The following is a 12,581-nucleotide window of genomic DNA, read 5'->3' as shown; positions in this document are numbered from 1 at the left end:
TCCTCTCGGGTTTCGGCCCTTACCTTTGATATGTGCTCAGTTTTCCCCACGTGCCTGCTTTAGAGAGTGGTGTCGTCAACAAATATATCCATCTCAGAGACAATTTTATCAGGTAAGTCATTTCTGAATATCAGAAATAATAAAGATCCAAGGATCAATCCCTGAGGTACACCCGCATTGATATCAAAATTTTTGGATGTACGCCCATCAATGACAACCTGAATTCTTCTCTCATTTAAGAAGGATTTAATTATGCTAAGCACTCGTCCAGTAATACCATCGGATTTTATTTTCATGAGAAGACCATAGTTTTACTTGAAATCCAATTTTTTTTTTAAATTTTTTTTTTTATCATTTAAATGTAGAAGCACCCTATTTTATTTTAAGTAAAATATTGGCACTTTGAAAACAGTTTCGTATTTGAATCATTTTATAAAAGTTAGAAAGCAAAAAAAAATTATGTGTTTTTTCTTTAAAATAAATCATAAAAAATGACGAAGCTTCCGACTTTGAAAAGTTAGGCATTTTGCAGTAAGACAAAACAAAAAAGTGGTCAAAAAAGGAATATGCAACAAATAAATGTTGCAAGACGAGTTACTCTTCTACCTATCTGGATATTTTTTTTGCGTTTTTAACTTATTTTAAAGCGTTTATTCACTCTGAAATGGAGGTGGCGAGTCTGAAGTTAGAACATAAAAAAATGGCTGACATTAGATGATTATCCGTGGAGTCTTGATAGTCGCTAAAAAATTGAAAATTAAACAAAATACTGTTCTACCAATTATTAGGTTCTGACATTTTTTTTTCTTTCCTCATTGGAGATATAAAATCCCTTCGTGGATAGTACGTGGATGTGGCACAAGACATTTAACCCAACCGTGACTTGACACCTCAACTCCGTGGTTGGTTTAAATGTCTTGTGTTACATATGGTTGTACCCTAAGAGAAATATTGGCACTAATATCGATCATCTCTTATCCTGGAAATTGACTTGACAGCAACACTGACTTCTGGAAATAAAGAAATAAATAAAAAATTAAACAGACAAAGAAAGCCTCACTGAAAAGTTATCAAAGAAAGTGGCTTTTGTTCTGTTTTCTCTAAAACTAGCAGTTCAGCCTGGCTTTACTCGGGCCCTATGTGCTGTTTATAACTTTATGTGCATATATATAGATTAAAAAGTTTGACTCATGTCCAGGTAACCTACATCTAAAATTTCAAGTGTTTAGACCCAAAATTGGCAGAGGAATTTGATAGAGTCTGCAAAGGTCAACTCTTTCAGCTTTGACCTCTTGGCAGCCAAATTTTTACCCCAAAACAGATTAAAAATCTTGCCCTATGTCTGAATACACTATGTAAATTTTCAAATATTTAGACCAAAAATTAGCTGATTTATTTGGTAGAGACCACAGAGGTCAAATTTTTTTTTTAACTTTCATCCCAATTTTGACCCCCTTAACATTTATCATTCTAGGCTCAAATCGGGTAAAAAAAAGTTTGATCCATGTTCAAGGAACCTAATCTAAAATGTCAAGTGTTTAGACCCAAAATTTGAGTAGGGGTTTGGTAAATTTTTCAAAGGTCAAATCGTTGACCTTTGACAACGAAATTTCTGGACGAAAACTGATTAAAAAGATTTTCCCAAATCTCGATACCCATTATGTCAAATCTCGAGTCTGTAAACTGAAAATTGACAGAGTAGTTTGGTAGGGAAATGTACACACACAGACAATTTCACTTTTATAGATATATAGATTATTTCTTAAATTTCTTTTGTTAATTTATTTATTTTTTATTTCTGTAATGAAATTTAAAAAAAAAAAAAAAAAAAACTTGCGTTTTTATTGTTATAAGTGTTTGTTGTTTATTTCTTTAGTTACCGTATATTTCGGCGTATAAGGCGACCGTCAGATAAGACGAGGTACAAAATTGGAGCAAATTTTAATAAATTTATCATACATCGGTTGTATAAGACGACTATTAAATCACGAAACCATGTTTATTTAGCCAAGGCTAGAGATTGCAACACCTGGTATCTAATGAAATATTGTTTTCTAAAGATGATTTTTTAAAACTTTAAAAGGTTGTTTTATACGCCTAAGATTCGGGGCCAAAGTAAAGGATTCTCATTCATTTCCAAACAACATCAGCGATTGCTAATGGACATTTCAGATAAACTAACTATAACCCTTATCCTAATTCTTATATTTCGCATAACCCGAGTTCTCACTAAAGAGTTTCAGAACTACCGTAAATTTCGGCGTATAAGGCGACCGTTAAATAAGACGAGGTACATAATTGGAGCAAATTTTAATAAATTTATCATATATCGGCTGTATAAGACGACTGTTCAATCACGAAACCATGTTTGTTTAGCCTAAGCTAGAGATGGCAACATCTGGTATCTAACGAAATATTGGTTTTTAAAGATGATTTTTTATCTTGAAGGGTCGTCTTATACGCCAAAATATACGGTGTTTATGTAGATGTTTTAAATAATACCTAAATATTTCTGTCTGTCTGTCTGTCTGCCTGCCCATTTAATTTTTTGTCAGAAACTATTGGGTCCGATCTGGCTGAAATTTTGTATGACCCTTTGTTATGATAAAGTGCAGCAAACTAAGTATTATGGTATCCATTCAATGCACATTTAAGGATTAATATAGATTAGTATTTAATGAAAAATGAACAAATTTAACCACATTCAGTTATCAATTTGGCATAAAGCACTCTATGTCATTGAACTATGGTAGGCTTTTAATGGCTTAAAATGTCTTGTGTGATATATTGTTTTCTTTGTACTTTCAGAAAATTTATTCACATATTTAATGACATAAATCTCCACTGCGGCATGATATGGGGCTGGCTCTAACTCTCAAAGAGGTTACTAACTCCTGAAGTTGCAGATTAGCACACCCGGGTTATTGCTGAATTATTCAAACAAGAAGATTATTATTATTATCGCGTAGATTGAATTAGATTTGTTTTAAAGAAAATCTGCAATTCAAGGACCAATAATATAGTTAAATGACATTTTAAGAATTTAACTTGACTAGATTCTATTAACAATAACAGGAAGAAATTTTAGATAAATAAAAATAAATGTGTTTTAATAGAAAAGAATGTAGTGGACATAAACAAAATAAGTTTTCAAACCTATATATAAAAACAATAAAACTGGGCCAGAAAAACGTGACTGATAAGTCACTTGTTAGGTCTTTGTGCAGTCGAATGACGTAGGCACAAAGGATTAATTGGAATATATAAAGGCAGAGTTAGGAGTTCGTCGAGGAGTATTGAGCAAGCTAGTTGGAATGAGTAGACGGGACAGGCAAGTTCTCAGCTGGTTGAAAATTATTCAGCTGTGGAAGCATATTCAGCTGGAAAGACAGTAATATGTAATTCCTGAAGAAGGGATGGTGTGAAACCCCAGAACAAAAAAAAAGTTGCAACAGGAATAAATGTAAACGTGGAAAAAAAAATTTGGTTGAATAAGTTGTCGACGTAGAAAATGACTTTCATTTTCAGAAGCGCGTCCGGAACAATACAGCGATAGTTCTGACCAAAAAGGTATGTTCTTCCCTTGTCTGGAAAGCAGACAAAGATGTTATTTATCCCGTTTGTGGAACTGTTGTTGGAGGTATCTATATCTGTTTATTATGTGTTAAAACACACACACACAATGAACATTATAAGGACAATTATATAATATGTACACGATTTGGCCTTGTCGTTTATACATACAGTAGAACCCGAGATACAGCATTAATCTGTTCCGGGGTTGGGATCATAATGTGAAATCGCCGTATGGCGGAATCTAAGCAAAATTTTATACAGTACATATAAAAAATTAGTAACAAAATACAATACAGTATATAATACACGTGTATATAATCAAATGACATTATAAATAACACCGTAAAGTGGAGCAAATACAATAACCAGAAAAAACATTGTATTCCACATCATAACCTGCAAAAACTGTATCCCGGGGTTTTACTGTACCTACTTTATATACACTCGTTATACACCCTTCCATGTTATACAAAACCTTCCAGTATACAGACATCCCACTAGTAATACTGATCTATAAGGATAGAGATTTCTAATTTACATATGTTTGTGTATGCACTACAAACATGCATGTGAATTAGACAGCAAATAAGAAAAATATTTAAAATGAAACATTTTTGGTTAAATTTAAAAAAAAAAAAAAAAAAAAAAAAAAATCTTAAGTTTGCTGCTTACTTTCTATTTAGTAAAAGTCATGAAGATGTATACCAAAAAGTCATAAAGATGTATACCAAAAAGTCATAAAGATGTATACCAAAAAGTCATAAAGATGTATACCAAAAAGTCATAAAGATGTATACCAAAAAGTCATAAAGATGTATACCAAAAAGTCATAAAGATGTATACCAAAAAGTCATAAAGATGTATACCAAAAAGTCATAAAGATGTATACCAAAAAGTCATAAAGATGTATACCAAAAAGTCATAAAGATGTATACCAAAAAGTCATAAAGATGTATACCAAAAAGTCATAAAGATGTATACCAAAAAGTCATAAAGATGTATACCAAAAAGTCATAAAGATGTATACCAAAAAGTCATAAAGATGTATACCAAAAAGTCATAAAGATGTATACCAAAAAGTCATAAAGATGTATACCAAAAAGTCATAAAGATGTATACCAAAAAGTCATAAAGATGTATACCAAAAAGTCATAAAGATGTATACCAAAAAGTCATAAAGATGTATACCAAAAAGTCATAAAGATGTATACCAAAAAGTCATAAAGATGTATACCAAAAAGTCATAAAGATGTATACCAAAAAGTCATAAAGATGTATACCAAAAAGTCATAAAGATGTATACCAAAAAGTCATAAAGATGTATACCAAAAAGTCATAAAGATGTATACCAAAAAGTCATAAAGATGTATACCAAAAAGTCCCTCCTGATTAATGTTTATGTAATTCCAGTTTTATTAATATATATATATATATATATACTTGTTTATTGTTATATAAACATGGTCACATCCTGCTGCTACAAATAGCCACTTGTTTCAATCAAACAACAGATATCATCAGGCAGCGACTTGACTATTCAAAAGTTCAATGAATAAACAAATATTATAAAATAAAGATTATTCATTGAACTTTTGAATAGTCAAGTCGCTGCCTGATGATATCTGTTGTTTGATTGAAACAAGTGACTATTTGTAGCAGCAGGATGTGACCATGTTTATATAACAATAAACAAGTATTATCAGCTCTTTTTATTGAGCACTATCTAACAATCTCGTTGAATTCATTAGTCCATTACTTTTGAATTAAAAAAAACCCGAGTATATATATATATATATATATATATATATATATATATATATATAAATAATAATTTTTACTTTGAAATGCTTTTTGTTTCTTCAAAAGGTTATAATAAAAATATTTTTTAAGTCTTTACTTTGAAAGGTTTTCTTTTCTTACACATAAAAAACACATCCAATAAACAATATTACAAGAGAAAAAAAAATTAATTTGCCGACCATAGAGAAACGCTTGTAGATGACTATGAAGGTTTTCTACCAATTAAGTGTGCATAAAAAAAAAATACAGCAATTCTGAATCCTGATTCAATAAAGCATTTATAAAATAAAATATTTTGCACCTAAAGTATTTTATTTTGCAACAAATCTAAAAAAAAAAAAAGTCAAATTCTCAATTATAAAAAACTGAAAACCATTATATAAACTTTCCTTTTTTTTCTTCTTTTTTTTTTTTACACAGTGGTCATCACTTATCAAGGCCCGGAAGCCACTCAGGGATAAAGGTTATTGCAAGTACATTACGTTAGTGTGGAGATTTGATGAAGTGTTTACTTAAGGGGGCGGTTCATTAGGAATTTGTTAACGTTGGACTTGAAGCCATCCAAGTTGTAGTCAGGTGGGAAGCAGGCAGACGGAACAGAGTTCTTTAATCAGAAGGGACTTTTCCTTATTCCTACACATCCGCATGATTTCCACTAAACAGCACAAGCAAAATAACTTTTGGATTTTATTCAGATTTTCTTTTTACAAGAAAAAAGATTTTTATTTCAAACATAAACAATCCCAGAACTAAGTAATATTTTAGCATGTATTCTGTGTCATGAAAATAATAGACTTATTAGTCTTGTAGCCATTACTTCTTTTTGTCTTGTAGTCCTCATATTTCATGAGTGATATTTCTGATAAAGGGGAGAAAATTGCTGTTTTGAGCGAAAATCTATCCATTTAACACTTAGTTTTAAACAAAAGTTGATTCACTCAGAAAATATTTTTTTAAAAATTGTGTAAAAATAATTAAACAAAAGCGATTCACACAGAAAATATATTTTAAAAATTGTGTAAAAAATAATTTGGGTAAAAATAAAATATTTTAGGTCAATAAAAATAAGACAAAAACATTTGGACGCAAAGTTTTATTTCAAACATTTTCACAGAAACTTTTTTTTATTTTTAAAAAAATATTTTTAAAAAGTTTGAATATTTTCTCTTCATTTGGTAAATGTTGTATAATTAATCAATGTAGCAATAGAATTTTTTTTATTTTTTTAGATTTTTTTTTTATTTTTACACGTCCCTTCAATTTTTATAGGAACAAAAAAAAAAAAATAAATCAAGATGGAGGGAGATGAAAGATAAATGCCACTGAACAAAGTTCAGTTTTTCATTTTGTTTTGACAAATATACAGATTTTATACTTTTATAGAAAAAAAAAAAAACGAGGTCAAATATGCATGTTTGATACCTCATTGTATTGAAGAGAAAAAAAGAAATGAAAGGACGAGAAAACTAGATGAGAAGAAGAAAGAAAGAACGAAAACACCAGAACGAACGAATAAGGACAAAAGAGAACAATTGATAGTTTTCTTAGTGTCAGGTCATCTATATCATTGATCTTTAAAAATATTATACCAAAATAAATAAAAACAAAAACTCAGGGTAGAAAAACAATTTTCAGCAGATTAATATATAATACAAATGAATAAATAAAAACAGATTAAAAAAAAAATACAACCAAAAGACAAACCAAGAATCAAAAATTAAAAAAAAAAAAAAATAATAATTTAACAACTTTTAATAGTTTTTCTTGAATCCTGTAGCTTTTGTTTTCATTCAACGAAAAATTCATGATAAAAGAATGCAAATATAAACTAATGGTTGCTTAAAATAAAAATAAAAAATAATTTTAAAACGTTAAGTTATAAATAAATTATATATAATAAAAATAAATTTTTTAGTTTTTTTTTTTTAACTGAATGAACACTTAAAATAAAAAAAAGTTTGATTACAAATTTTTTAAATTAAAGCAAACATTTTTTTTAAGTTTAGGTTACAAATTTGTTGTGGTGGCAACCACTTATTTGCATATGCAAATAACATAACACTATAAATGGCAAGCCTAGGTTGGCCTTGGTGTGTCTTACTCAAATGCCACCGGAAGTGACGCCGAAGAGCATACATGTCCTCCCACCAAGACTCTCTGACTCGACACCGTCATTTGTACATATTGTAAATATACCTTTTCTTTAATACACTTATTATTGCGTTATCTTGTTTGCGTCTTCATTGTATTTCCTTACTAATTATTGTTCAACCTTGCAACCACAACAAAATTAATTGGAATAAAAAATATAAAATTAAACCATTTCGTATATATGTTAGTAAGCAATTCAGATGCACAGAATTTCATGTGTTTCAGTCTCATGAGAATCCATCAGGCTAATGCATAGAATTTATGTTATATTTTTATATATACATGTGGTATTAAGTTTGCTAGTTAACCAAATTAGATTCTTGGTTATTCCTGTTTTTAGCAGCCAATGGCCGGACTTTTATTAGACAAAGGTTTGGTTGACTATATTTCACCTCTCCTTATTTTTGGAGAGGACTGAGCCATCATTCTCTGTGTATTAAAAGGTGACCTTGTTTTAACCTGGCTGTTCGTGAAATGGAATTTTTTTTATTTTTACACGATTCTAACTCTTTCCACATCTAATAGCAGTACAGTTTAACAACTTTTGGCCAAGATCAAAGTATTATCAGAACAGATACTACACTTCATTTCTGTCCTCGGTCAGGGAAGGAGAAATCTTTCTAGTTTATGTAATTTTTATTTTCATCTCCATACAGAGTTCCCCACATTTTTAGGAGAGCTGAATTTTTTCCACACATTAAAAACCGACCTTGTGTCTACCCCCTCCCCCTACAGGAAGGCAAGTAAATAGGGACTTATATTTATCTAACCTTTTCACTCTAACCCTAACTAATGTTTAACAATGGATTGGAATTATCTCAAACTGTAGCGACCAATACTTCAGCTTCTAGAGACCTTTTGCTCTTTTGTGCGTACACCAGCCCATGGCTGTCCAGTACTGCCAAGTATTGTTTTTGTGTCTGTGCATGAATGTGTGTGTGTATGTGTGTACGTACACACACACACTAGCAAAAAAAAAAAAAAAAAAAAAAAAAAAAAACCATCATTGCTCGGGATTGAATGATGATCAACGAATGTTTCACCCTCCCATATTTTATTGTCATCGAAATCCGTGAAATCGCCCATTTTTCAATCAAATAATTTCGTTGCCTGCTCTAGTTGGGGACCCACTGCGATCTACTGGGAGGAAGCTTCACATGGTTCCCCTCAGTGACACTTCACAATACATTGTAGTTTACATTGCACTGTAAAGAACCTACTGTTGATTTTATATGCCGCGCCGTTCTGCTTATGCAGCCATAAAACTACTCAAATACACTTGTGATGTTACACTGTATGTGTATTTTTTTTTATTACATAAGCATAACCACTTAAGGCCAGAGACCACTCAAGGATAAGGGTTAAGAGCGTATAGTAGGCAATTGGATAATATAATAATCGTTAGTAATGGAAATTCGGTAAATTTGTTAACTTAAGTGGAACAACTCATCAAGAACTTGTTTACGTTGGACTTGAAGACAACCATATTGTAGTCAGCTGGAAAGCAGGCAAACAGAAGACAGTTCCACAGGCATGCAGTTCTAAGAAAGAAACTTTGTTCATGGAATCTACGTTAAGGTTTAGGCACAGATAAAGAGTGAGAGGAATTATTGATAGTGGTTTCAGATAGACGAGTGTGTATGCATGTGTTATGTGTATGTATGTGTTTATGAATGTATGTGTGTGTGTGTGCATACATGCATATGTACATGAATGTGAACATATGTGCGCTGCCTCCAATTCTAATGCCCTTTCTTTGGGAAGATTTAATAGATTGTACAATCACTGTTCCCCAGAGATCTTTTTGATAAACTGGAGCACAAATGACTTTCTTTTTTTTACTATCGTACCAATTTTTTTTTGTTTTTATTAAATGCCTTTTTGCATGGTTCTTCCTTCACCCATTCCATTAAATGCCGTTTTAAACAATCTTGTGAAAATTTATAGCACAATACAAACTCAAATTACAGCTATATACAAATTTGCAAATTATAGACAAAATAAAAAATAAAAACTGAAGATTAAGATTTATAACGTCGAACAGCTTGCTGGAATTCCCTTCATGTTCCCCATTTCCTGACTGTACCATCATGGAGAAATTTAAATGTAACGTGAACAACCATCTTGTTGCACAACTCCCCATATCTCCTTTGTTTCAGTGGCAACATGGCTTACTTTGAGTGAAATAGAATGATAACTAATCACACACACTATATAGATATATAAGGAATCTTAGTTGAGAAAAAGATCTATTAAAAATAAAAATGGCTACTATAAAGCTATGTGAGCAGATAACAAAAAATCTTTAGCAATACAACTTTAAAAAAATTTTAGACGATAAAACGAAATTTACATCTGAAATAGTTTCAATGACAAAATCATTGACGAAAATTTTTTTACAAAAATATTAGGTCATCTAAAAAAAAAAAAAAAAAAAAAAAAAAAATGGTTGACGCATTTCACAATCATGTGACCATTTGAAACGAAATCTGGAAGACGTTAAAACACACACAGACACATCATGTAAATAAATTATGTGATATTTACTGATTTTAAAAAGGTTAGAAATTCATTACTAAAAGAGAAAAATCCTAGTGACGCAAAGAGAAAAAATGGAGCCATTTATAAAAAGGGGGGAGGCGGAAAAAATGGAAATATTGAAATAAAAATTTACTGAAAAAAGAACTTATAAAGTTCTAAATCTCATTAGACATGGTTGCGGTTACCTAAAATACAAATTTTAAAGAGAATAATCTGAATAGTTGATTTACAACTTCTAAATATCCTCTAAAGATATTAAATTTGATAGTTGATAATTTAAAACAAAACTAGTTTAAACAAAAATGTCAAAGGGGGATAATTCATAAATCCTCAATTCTTCTCGTCTCCCTTTGATCGATCTATTTGATATTTAAATTTCAATCTAGTGTCTAATTTGTTATTTAAATTAACACGCATGCACACACACACACACAAATGTGTGTGTGTATATATATATATATAATGAACTATATTTTTAAATAATCCCTTTTCAGCTACATTGAACTTTTTTCTTGAATTTGAAGCGAGTGATTACTTCAGATCAGTTTAAGACAAAAAATTCATAAAATTTAAATCCAAAGTATTAGGATAATTTTTGTAATACAACAGATGACCATTTTCACAATTATTTATTTTTTTAGTCTTTGGTCTCATAAGAAAAATCACCAGACATTTAAGTCAGCAATTTTACTAAGAAATTCACTCGCATGTTTTTTTTTGTTTTTTTTTTCAAAATAACTAAATTCTTTTAAACAATTTAAAGCCAATAATGGAAAATCATAGGCTGATCTAGCAAGCTTGAATTATTGTTGATTTATCTTCCTTTGCTTCTTAAAGAGGGCGATGCGAAACAACCCCTCTTTACTTATGAATAAAATTTGATTTTCTTAGTCAAAAATAAAATTACTTGGTCAATTTTTGGAAGATTAAATTTTTCATTTCATCACGGAAAAATACCTTATAGAGATTTCGTTTTTAATTTTTTTTTTTTTTTTTTTTAAATATAGGGTGAATTCTAGACAAGAACCAAAGCAGTTCTAAAAGATTTTCTATAATGTGCAGACCCCACCACCAAGAAATAGCTGATGTGCATTTACTATCGATGCATATAGATATTCATTTCAAATTTAATTAAATACATTACTGAATTAGAAAAAAAAAACTCAGCTTTTAGTTAATATCTCACTTAAGCATATTGAACATTTTTCGCTTTTAAAAAGAGGTTTTTAAAAATTATCTTTCAATTAAAAAAAAAAAAAAATGAAAAGATTTTAAAAAGTCAGGTTAATGAATTCTTGGCAGAGTTCTGAATTAAAACGAAAATAGTTGCAGAGGACACAAAAACCCAGTGAAAAACTATTATATACACATGGATAAAACGTCTTATACACACACAATTAATGAGTCCCCTTTTTTTTTAAGTTTGGAATGTTGCATCACTACTTTATAATTTGATAAGAAATTATTTCTTTAAAAGAAATATAAATAAAATAATAAAAAAAAAAGATGAGAAGTATTAATATACCAGCAACCAGAAGTGATGGGAAGTTTCCATCATAAACGAGGGAGACAAAAGAGGAACGGATCAGAGGGAGGACAAGAAAGTGGATTACACACACAAAAAAGATCCGATAGAAATAAAAATCAAATTTATAAACAAACCTGACACAAAGAAAGTAATATATTTCAGAGAAACAAAAGGAAATAAAAAGCCCTTGGTTGGTGAAAAAAAAAAAAAAAAATGTGAAAAAAAAAAATGTGAAAAAAAAAAAATGTGAAAAAAAAAAAATGTGAAAAAAAAAAAATGTGAAAAAAAAAAAATGTGAAAAAAAAAAAATGTGAAAAAAAAAAATGTGAAAAAAAAAAAGTGAAAAAAAAAAATGTGAAAAAAAATGTGAAAAAAAAAAATGTAAACGTTGTCCTTTTAATGGAACGAATGAATTACTAATTCTTGAAGTGAACAACAATTCTTGTAAGCAGTTAATGAAAGTATTTGGGTTTACAATGTGTGTAATTGGCTATTATACAATATTGAAGAAAAAAAAAACGTTAAAGAAAATAAATACAGTTTGGGCATATTTATACAAAATTATAAAATGTTCAATTGATAAAAAAAAATTAAAAAAAAATATGAGCACTTTTTGTAAGCAGGCAAGAAAGAAACAGTTGATGAAAAAAAAATTAAAAAATCATTAATTAAAAATAAGAACATAATAAAATGGGGCGATATTAAAAATGGAGGGATATTAAAAATAGGGAGAGTAGGGAATACCAAAAAGTAATAGGGGAAATTAAAAATAGAGCATATTAGAAAGTGGAACAGAGAAAATAAAAATTAAACAAATGACAAAACAAAAAAAAAAAACTATTAGGGAAACTAGAGAATATAAAGAAAATAGTACTAGAATTATAAAAAAAAAAAAAAAAAGAGAACATAGAAAAATAAACTAATAAAGAATATTTAAACTAAGGAAACAAAAAATAATAGGAACAAGAATAGGGAACCTGAAAAA

Source organism: Euprymna scolopes, chromosome 32 (assembly GCF_053919585.1).
Source record: "Euprymna scolopes isolate OS-2025 chromosome 32, ASM5391958v1, whole genome shotgun sequence".
Classification (NCBI taxonomy): domain Eukaryota; kingdom Metazoa; phylum Mollusca; class Cephalopoda; order Sepiida; family Sepiolidae; genus Euprymna; species Euprymna scolopes.
This window is presented reverse-complemented; position numbering follows the sequence as displayed.